An 8,619-nucleotide genomic window follows, 5' to 3' on the forward strand; every position below is an offset into this window, starting at 1 on the left:
CCCCAGGATGCCCCAGGTCCAGAACCCCCCGCTGGGACCTCTCTCGGGGGGGGGGGGAGACCCACCAGTAGCTGCAGTTCATGCAGTGAGGTCGTAGGGTGCCCGGTCTGATGAGATGTTAAAGTCACTCCTCCGCTCCCGCTGGTCCTCCCCAGCAGCGTGGCGGTGACATCCGGCCCAGACTAGTGGCGGAGGGCTGCAGGCCTGCATCTTCTCCCCTTCTTGGACCTAGGGGTTCTTCCAATAGCCAGTTGCGGATTTGTGTGGGTGGAAGGTGGAGCGCCCTGAGGAATCATGGGGCGTCATCTGGCATCTTGAGCGTGTGCCAGGAGGTTCCCTGCTGTGCTTGTAGGCTAAAGGGGAACCCCCATTTATAGGGAATCCCCTTATCGTGGAGGGCCGTGGTAATAGGCCGCAGTGCCCTTCTGGCATCCAGCGTGAGGCCAGAGAAGTCCTCTGCTTCCTGGAACTTGATGGTCGACAGATTCCTGGCCGCCGTCATAATCTGCTCCTTCAGCGGGAAGGAGTGGAGGCAGCACACCATATCCCTGGGTCTGCCGTCCGGTCTGGCCTGCCCCAGTGCACGGTGAGCCTGGTCTAGGCGAATGTCGGGCGGTGCGTCAGGTCCCAGGATCTGGCAAAAAAAGCTGCTTCAAAGAGACTGCCAGGGGTTCCGTGTCCGGCTCTGGGAGGCCCCGGATTCGGATGTTGTGCCTCCGGCTTCGGTTCTCCAAGTCTTCCACCTGGAGTCTTAAGGTCAGCTGCATGTTCCCTTGTCGAGTGGCCACAGTCTCTGCTGCTCGATGTTGCTGGCAGCAGATTCGCGCCTGCGCCTCCGCCTCCACCGAGTCCACTCTTGCTTCTAGTGCCGTGAGGTCTGTGCGGAGGCCCTGTAGGTCTTCCCGGACCGCCTCCCTTATCTCCCGTACTAGAGCTCCGGTGTCCACCTTAGTGAGCATGTTGCTCCCAATTCGGGTGAGTTCAGCCCTGATGGAGTGGAGGGCATCGTCTGGGCTAAAGTCCGGTATGGAGTCCCCTCCGCTGGTTGCGCTGGGGGAGACCGCCGCCATGTTGTCCGATGGCGCGCTGCCTCGGAGCCCCGCCGGGGTGCTGATAAAGTCATCTAGGGTGCCCGTGCAGTGTCTCGGTGACCCTGTTAGCGTGTCCCCTGCTCCGGTATGTTTCTTGGTCCGCACCATGGCTGTAGGTATAGGGTATTTTGCGGATTATGGCGGTTCAGGCCTTGTAGCTCGCCTAGTGTGCGACCGTCTCCATTAACAGCAAGGCCAAGCCCCCGTGCTAGCAGTTTTGCTAGTAAATATATAGATTAGGAGAAAAACCTATTTAAAATTTTTTTACTTCCAGCTGTCATGCCACCCATAGCACCCACAGCGCAAACTCTAGGGAGACATGACATTACTATGTTACAATGCCAGTGTGCAGATGTCACTTATATGTGCCCTGCTTGGGGATGCATCCCGAGTAGAGCATATCAAAGGAGAAGGCGGAGTGGAGGATGGCCCAGAGGTGGGTGTTGCACAGAGAGTAACACCCACAAAGCGGTGTTGGAATGGAGGAAAAGTGAGCAAATCTCTATATTTTAAATTGAATACACCATGTATCTTTGTGATATAAGGTGTATTTAATATATGAGTGATTTAAAGAGACACTACAGTCACCAGAACCACTACAGCTTAATGTAGTGGTTCAGGTGTCTATAGCCTGTCCCTGCAGGCTGCTATTTCAACATTGCTGCCTAGGAACACCTCTAGTGACAGTCACTCAGACGGCCACTAGAGGCGCTTCCTAGTCCATTGCTGCACAGTGTGCAGCACTGGCGTTCAGTGACACTGATTTAATGCATCTATATGATGAGATGCTAAATGGCTCTGCGCAGTGCAGCTATTTGCAGCACACATGCAATAACCTTACAATGCTTTCCTATGAGATTATCAAGTTTGAAGATCATCTCAGCCATGGAGACTGTGTCAGGCAGGGCCAGAAAAGTTGAGTAAAATTACCTTTTTACTGTGATCTAAGGATGGTCAGGTACCTAAATGGATAGTTTAACATTATAGTGTCAGGAATACATTGTTCCTTTAAGGTAAGTGTTTTTTTTCATTACAGGTTCACTTTAACACAAAATAGAGTAGTGCAAGACAAGCCAAGGTCAGGGAGACAGAAAGTAAAATACACGGCAGAACAAGCCAAAGGTCATGGTCAATTGGAGACTGGTCAAAAAAACAAGCAAAGGTCAGAAAAGCCAAAGTTACAAGAAAAACATGCTTTTGGATAACCACCACTAGTTGAAAACTAGGACATGGCACAGTACAACAGCTAAAAAGGGCTTACCTGATCCATTGCCTTGATCATTGCATGACTGTTATAATCTTCTCAGATAATGTTCTGTTGTCTTTCAAAGGATAGTGTGCAGTTGGGACTTAACAGTGGTTATTTGTTCCCTAAGATGTTTTGGTTTCTAACCTTTGTAGTAATTGAGTTAAATGCTCGTGATTGGTGGCAAAGCTCTTCTTATAGTTAGCTCCTTGTTGAATTGTAGCTCCCCGCATGACTGCTTTGTGTGTAGCCCAACAATGCAGTATCAGAAGATATATTTTCAGAGAAAAAACTTTGGAGAGATATTGAATTCAGGGCCCGATTAACATAGGGATTAATGGAGCTAAAGCTCCTGGCCCATTCTAAAAAAAAAAATATTTTTAATGACTTTTTAGAAATATGTTCTTGATTTGTGCTGGGCGAATTAAGTATGGGAACTTAAGAGGGATGTAGAAGAGCAAAACAAGTGTGGACTGGCTGATTATAAATTAGTTAAAGGGACACTCCAGGCACCCAGACCACTTCTGCCCATTGGAGTGGTCTGGGTGCCAACTCCCACTACTCCTAACCCTGCAAGTGTAATTATTGCAGGTTTTTATAAACTGCAATAATTACCTTGCAGGGTTAACTCCACCTCTAGTGGCTGTCTACTAGACAGCCACTAGAGGTCACTTCCTGCTCTATAGCACAGGAAACCTGTGTGAGGACCTCCAGCGTTGCTCAAATCCCCATAGGAAAGCATTGAAATTATTTTTCAATGCTTTCCTATGGGGAGCGCTAATGTGCATGCGTGGCATGCACATTTTCTCGGTCCCAGATTGCATACTAATAGTTTCTGCTTGCTAGTAAGAAAAGGAAAGGCGGGTTTGCATCAAGCTTAGGGTACTGACACAACGATGTCTACCTGGTCTGCCTATAGTTGGCTGGTCTGCCTATAGTTGGCTGGTCTGTGTGATTAGCACGCCTAGCTGACCTTACAATTCTTAAGGCAGACGTGCTTCCTTTTTCTGGACGGGTCCCCCTGTTGGGCAGTGCCACTGACGTGATTTGCATTACTGGCACACCTCTTTTTACCTTGCCCACTGATAGCCCACTTCACAGGAAACTGATGCTGGAGGACACAGATTTGGTTAAGCGATGAAAGGGAGAGATTAGCATAGGTTATGTGTATTCTTCTAAATGTAACTTGTGAGTTTCCCTCTGGCACCACCTGTACTAGATACAGGACACTTGGGAGGGATTACTGATTTAAGTTTCTGTAATTAGGCCTATGATAATTGTTAGGATTAGGCCCAATAGGCTTTTAATCCGGCCCTGAGTGCATTCACTATAGAGGGAACATCCAGCAAATGCTCATGGAGCCGCCAAAGTCCTTGATTGGGATACATGAGCATTTCCTTGAGGTTCCCTCTATAGTATATAGCATAGGGTAGTGGGAATGGAAACCAGTGAGTGTGTGTACAAGGTATGACCATGATATCATACCAGTGGTTGCAGTTGTGACAGACTGGAGAGGAGCCAAACGGAAGGGCAGAACTCAAATTTTGAGTAGGCAGTTTACTGGGCAGTTGAATAGAATGTATATTAGTTTTTCGAGGAGTGCATGTATATGTTGGAGCTCAGCCAGCTGGCGGCCAAGTTGAAGAGAGGTTTTATTAGGTGGTCGCGGGGTCTCCCTTTGGGAAACAACCTATTGTTGTTCCTGATTCTTTTTTAGCCTCCTGTGGTGCCAAACGTTATTTGTGGGTGTGCCAAAATGCAGTGTAGTATTTGACAGATAAATAACTTATTTGTTAGTTGTTGCATTTTGTTTTTGTTGAAAGTACATATTATAACTGGTCTTGAGAGACTCATCGTGGATAATTTCACATAGGAGCAACAAGTAAAAAAACAGTGGAATTTTAATGTCAAAATGACAGGCCCATTATTTTGACACAAATAGATTGCAAGAAATTCCCAGATTAATTGGCCGCCACGTTCGCCCGACCTTTCAGCTCCCGATTACTTTTCTGTGAGAATATCTGAAGCGGGTGTAAAAGCAGCTCTCGGAGAATATCCGTGCAGAAATTCAAACGCTAGAGCCTCAAACATTAACCAATGGTATGAACAATGCAATCGAAAGAGCCCGACTTTGCAAGGCAGCAAATGGATCTCATTTAAAAGATATCCTATCAAGTCAAACAAATCTCAATACATTAAACATTTATTGTAAGTAATATCATTGAAATTGGTTCATTAATAAAAAAGTTATTGACTCCTCCAACCCTACTCTGAATTTTGGCCCACCCTGTCTTAGCAATCTGGCTAGTATACGTAGATTGCTGGATGTGACTGGTAGTCGTGGTGTAACATCTGGGGTGACCTTCTTGGAAAATCATTGACAGGAGAGTGCCACCCGTGGTTGGTTGGGGTAGGCTAGAGAAAGGGTTGTGCAAAATAAAAAGTGTAAACATACTTAACAGTCCAATAAGTCACAAACAACTGTTGTCTCTGGTAGGAAGTGCATGCAAAAGCTCTTCATATAATATTGTAATAACAAGAGCATTGTAACATTTGCTACCTATGTTAGTAACTATATAGGAGTATTTGTTCTGACTGGGGACATGGCCACAGGCCAGTAACTTATGTTATGGTTTACTTTGAAAAGTGAGTCAACTTTTTTTTTCAATTCTTAATCAGAGTATGATATTATTCTACATACTGAACAGCAAACATGCCAGCTTGGATTGCCCTTTACTTGTCTGATACAAGGACTTGCTTTTCTTGACTTAATCATAAGTGTGACTGAGCTCCCATACTCCAACTGAGTACCTCCACTCAGTTTCTAGCTGCCTACCAATGACCCTGAAACCCTTCAGCCCCAGCTGCTGAAGCTTGACTGGGGTTGCCGAGGACTTAATTCACCATTGACCAAGTTGCTGCTCTCTCCTTCCAGGCAGGTATCATCCCCTCTGCCTTTGTCTCTTTAGTTACTGCCTCTACAAAGGCACTTGTGGTTCTCAGGCCTAGCTCTTTTTAGCTTGTCTCAGAAATCATGGAACCAATGCAGCTAGCCAACTGTTCTTTAGACTCTGTTATCCATGAATAGACCAACCGGACACAGTTCCCAATGGAAAAAACACACAATGCTTTATTTTCACTCGGGACTAGCCCCTATCTGCATTACATTTAACTTATGGTGACACATTTAATCTAAAGATAATACCAAATGAGGAGCACAACCATAGAGAAAAAAAAAATACTTTATTAGTTGGGTCCAGTACACTAGGTATCCCAAGTGTATACCAAACAACATTAGCAAAAATGTCAAAACAATGCTCAATACAAAAAAGCATACAGGGTGGTGAGGGGGGGCTAACAGTTGACCAGGACAGTTGCATGATACTGGAGCTCCTTTAGGGAAATCTACTGCTATTGCCTAAAATTTAACTTTATTGATCTTTTCGGGTTTTGGGGAACAACCTACAGATCATTTGGCACCCTTAAGTCTGCAGCCAGTGAATGCAGCACATGTTAGAAGTTCCTGTGGCCTGTTGCTTCAGTCGATGACAGGCAGGCGACTGAACCACAGCCTTGACGTGAGGCCTGCTACTTCGGAACCCTGCCTCTCCACCCCAAGGGGGTAACCGGGCTGTCAAAAGCTGTTGTGAGGAGCTGTCCCTCGGCCATGAGATCGGCCTCTTCTCTCAGCCATCGGGCCTACTTCCACAGTAGGCCGCTAGGCCGGAAGTTATAAGTACGTACAAGATAGTTGCGATCGGTTAGATAGCAACATAACTTGCTGAGGTGTCGATCTGTCGGTTTGCCAGTTCTGAGTCCTGGTTAGCAAGATTTCGGGCTCTGTAAGCTGTGTTTAGATCCAAAGCAGCAGGAGCTAGCACAAGGTATGTCCAGAGCTCTTAGGCCCCACACCTTTTTTTATAGAAACATAGAATGTGACGGTAGATAAGAGCCATTCGACCCATCTAGTCTGCCCAGTTTTCTTAATACTTAGTCTCTTATATCTAGGATAGCCTTATGCCTATCCCACGCATGCGTAAACTCCTTTACTGTGTTAACCTCTACCACTTCAGCTGGAAGGCTATTCCATGCATCCACTACCCTCTCAGTAAAGTAATACTTCCTGATATTATTTTTAAACCTTTGTCCCTCTAATGCAAGACAATGTCATCTGTTGTGGTAGTTTTCCTACTTTTACCCTCCTTTACTGTGTTGATTTCCTTTATATATTTAAATGTTTCTATTATATCCCCCCTGTCTCGTCTTTCCTCCAAGCTATACATGTTAAGTTCCTTTAACCTTTCCTGGTAAGTTTTACTCTGCAAACCATGAATCAGTTTTGAAGCCTGTCTCTGAACTCTCTCCAAAGTATTAACATCCTTTTGGAAATATGGTCTCCAGGACTGCGTACAATACTCCAAGTGAGGTCTCGGCAGTGTTCTGTACAATGGCATGAGCACTTCCCTCTTTCTATTGCGAATACCTCTGCCTATACAACCAAGCATTCTGCTAGCATTTCCTGCTGCTCTATTACAGTATATGCCTACCTTTAAGTAATCAGAAATAATTACTCCTAAATCCCTGTCCTCGGATGTTGCGATTAGTAGTGTATCAAATATTCTGTACTCTGCCCTTGGGTTTTTATGCCCAAGATGCATTATCTTACACTTATCCACATTAAATGTCAGCTGCCACAACTCTGACCATTTTTCTAGTTTACCTAAATCAACCCTGCGGAGGAGGAAATATACCTTTCCCTGTGCTAGATGTTTACACTATAAAAGCAATGTAAAAACATAAAACATGCACATATTCCCTTCTGATGATATAGGGGACTACAAGACAAGAAGTTAAAAAAAATGCACAGTATATTTGTATAGTTTGTTTAATGTAACCCTATATCACAAATGTGCGTGCACTCACATTTTCTTGAGCCTTGACATTTACACTGCCTTTGGAGATGCCAAATTATACAAACATTTTGGAAACAAATCTAAACATTCACCATTTCAAATACCATGATTTTTTCTCAACACAAAATGACCATTTTCCCTTTACTGTGTGTCTTACATATATATACCATTGATGCTTCCCTTTCACATAAAATTAACTGACATTGATTTGAGGTCACTAGTACCCATTTCAAGCTCTTTTGAAAATCTCCTATACAACAATTGAATGCACAAATTAAAACAAGAACACTTTTCTATAACAATTTAATATAAGTAATTTTATTGATGGAGGGCACACAACGGTTTCCTATTTACCATTTTTAGTCCTTTTTAAATTTCTACATCATGTTCACATTGAAATGGCAAATTACATGATTACAGTGTCAATAGAATCTGTAAATTACATTTTCATCAAAAATTAAACAAAAAAACAATTTATGAACGGAAAAGAACGCAGAAAAGTTCACTGCACCATAGTGAAAGAGAGGTGCACCTCCTGGAGCAGATCACAAGAACTGCAAGACTTGTATATTATTCTTTAGTAAAGTACACTAAAAGGTGCCAAAGAGAAACCAAATTTAGCAGCCATGGATTTACAAGTTTTGCCATTCCTTGCTCTCGAGGTGATAAGCGCTTATGTCAGCTTATCCCTATCCCTATCATCCTATAAAAGCCATAACCTGAAAGAGAATTGTGGAATTGTCGTCCAGTATCATCTGTAGCACCACTGTTCAACAACCAGGGATTGCCGACATAATAGTTTGCAATAATGTAAAATCAGGATCTTCAAGTTAAAGGGACACTGTAGTCACCAGAACAACTACAGCTTAATGTAGTTGTTCTGGTGTCTAAAGCCTGCCCCTACAGGAATTTTGTTTGTAAACACTGCCTAGGGACACCTCTAGTGGCAATCACTCAGATGGCCACTAGAGGTGCTTCTTGGGAGGTTCAGTGTCTGCACGCCCTGCATGGAGGCACTGAACGTTCCTCATAGAGATGCTGATTGACGCATTGCAATGTTTTGCCGTGTGTGCGCATTTACCTACAAATTATTTTTTATGTGAAAGAATTGGATTGGCTGAGATCATCAGAACCTCCTCGTATGGTCTATGCAGGGCCCACGCTATCCGAGCGCCAGCCCTGCAGTATTCCATGATGGGCCAGTGGGGAGATCAAAGATTTCCCTCACCGGCCCACTTGCACAGACATGCGACTGGGGAGAGGACCCGGCGGAGCTCTATCTTGCAGCTCCGATGGGTTCCTCTCGCAAGATCTGGAGTGTTGCCATGGCTCACCACTCACCACTAGGGATGGCAGCACCGTCCCCCAC

Source organism: Pelobates fuscus, chromosome 8, assembly GCF_036172605.1.
Source record: "Pelobates fuscus isolate aPelFus1 chromosome 8, aPelFus1.pri, whole genome shotgun sequence".
Taxonomy (NCBI): domain Eukaryota; kingdom Metazoa; phylum Chordata; class Amphibia; order Anura; family Pelobatidae; genus Pelobates; species Pelobates fuscus.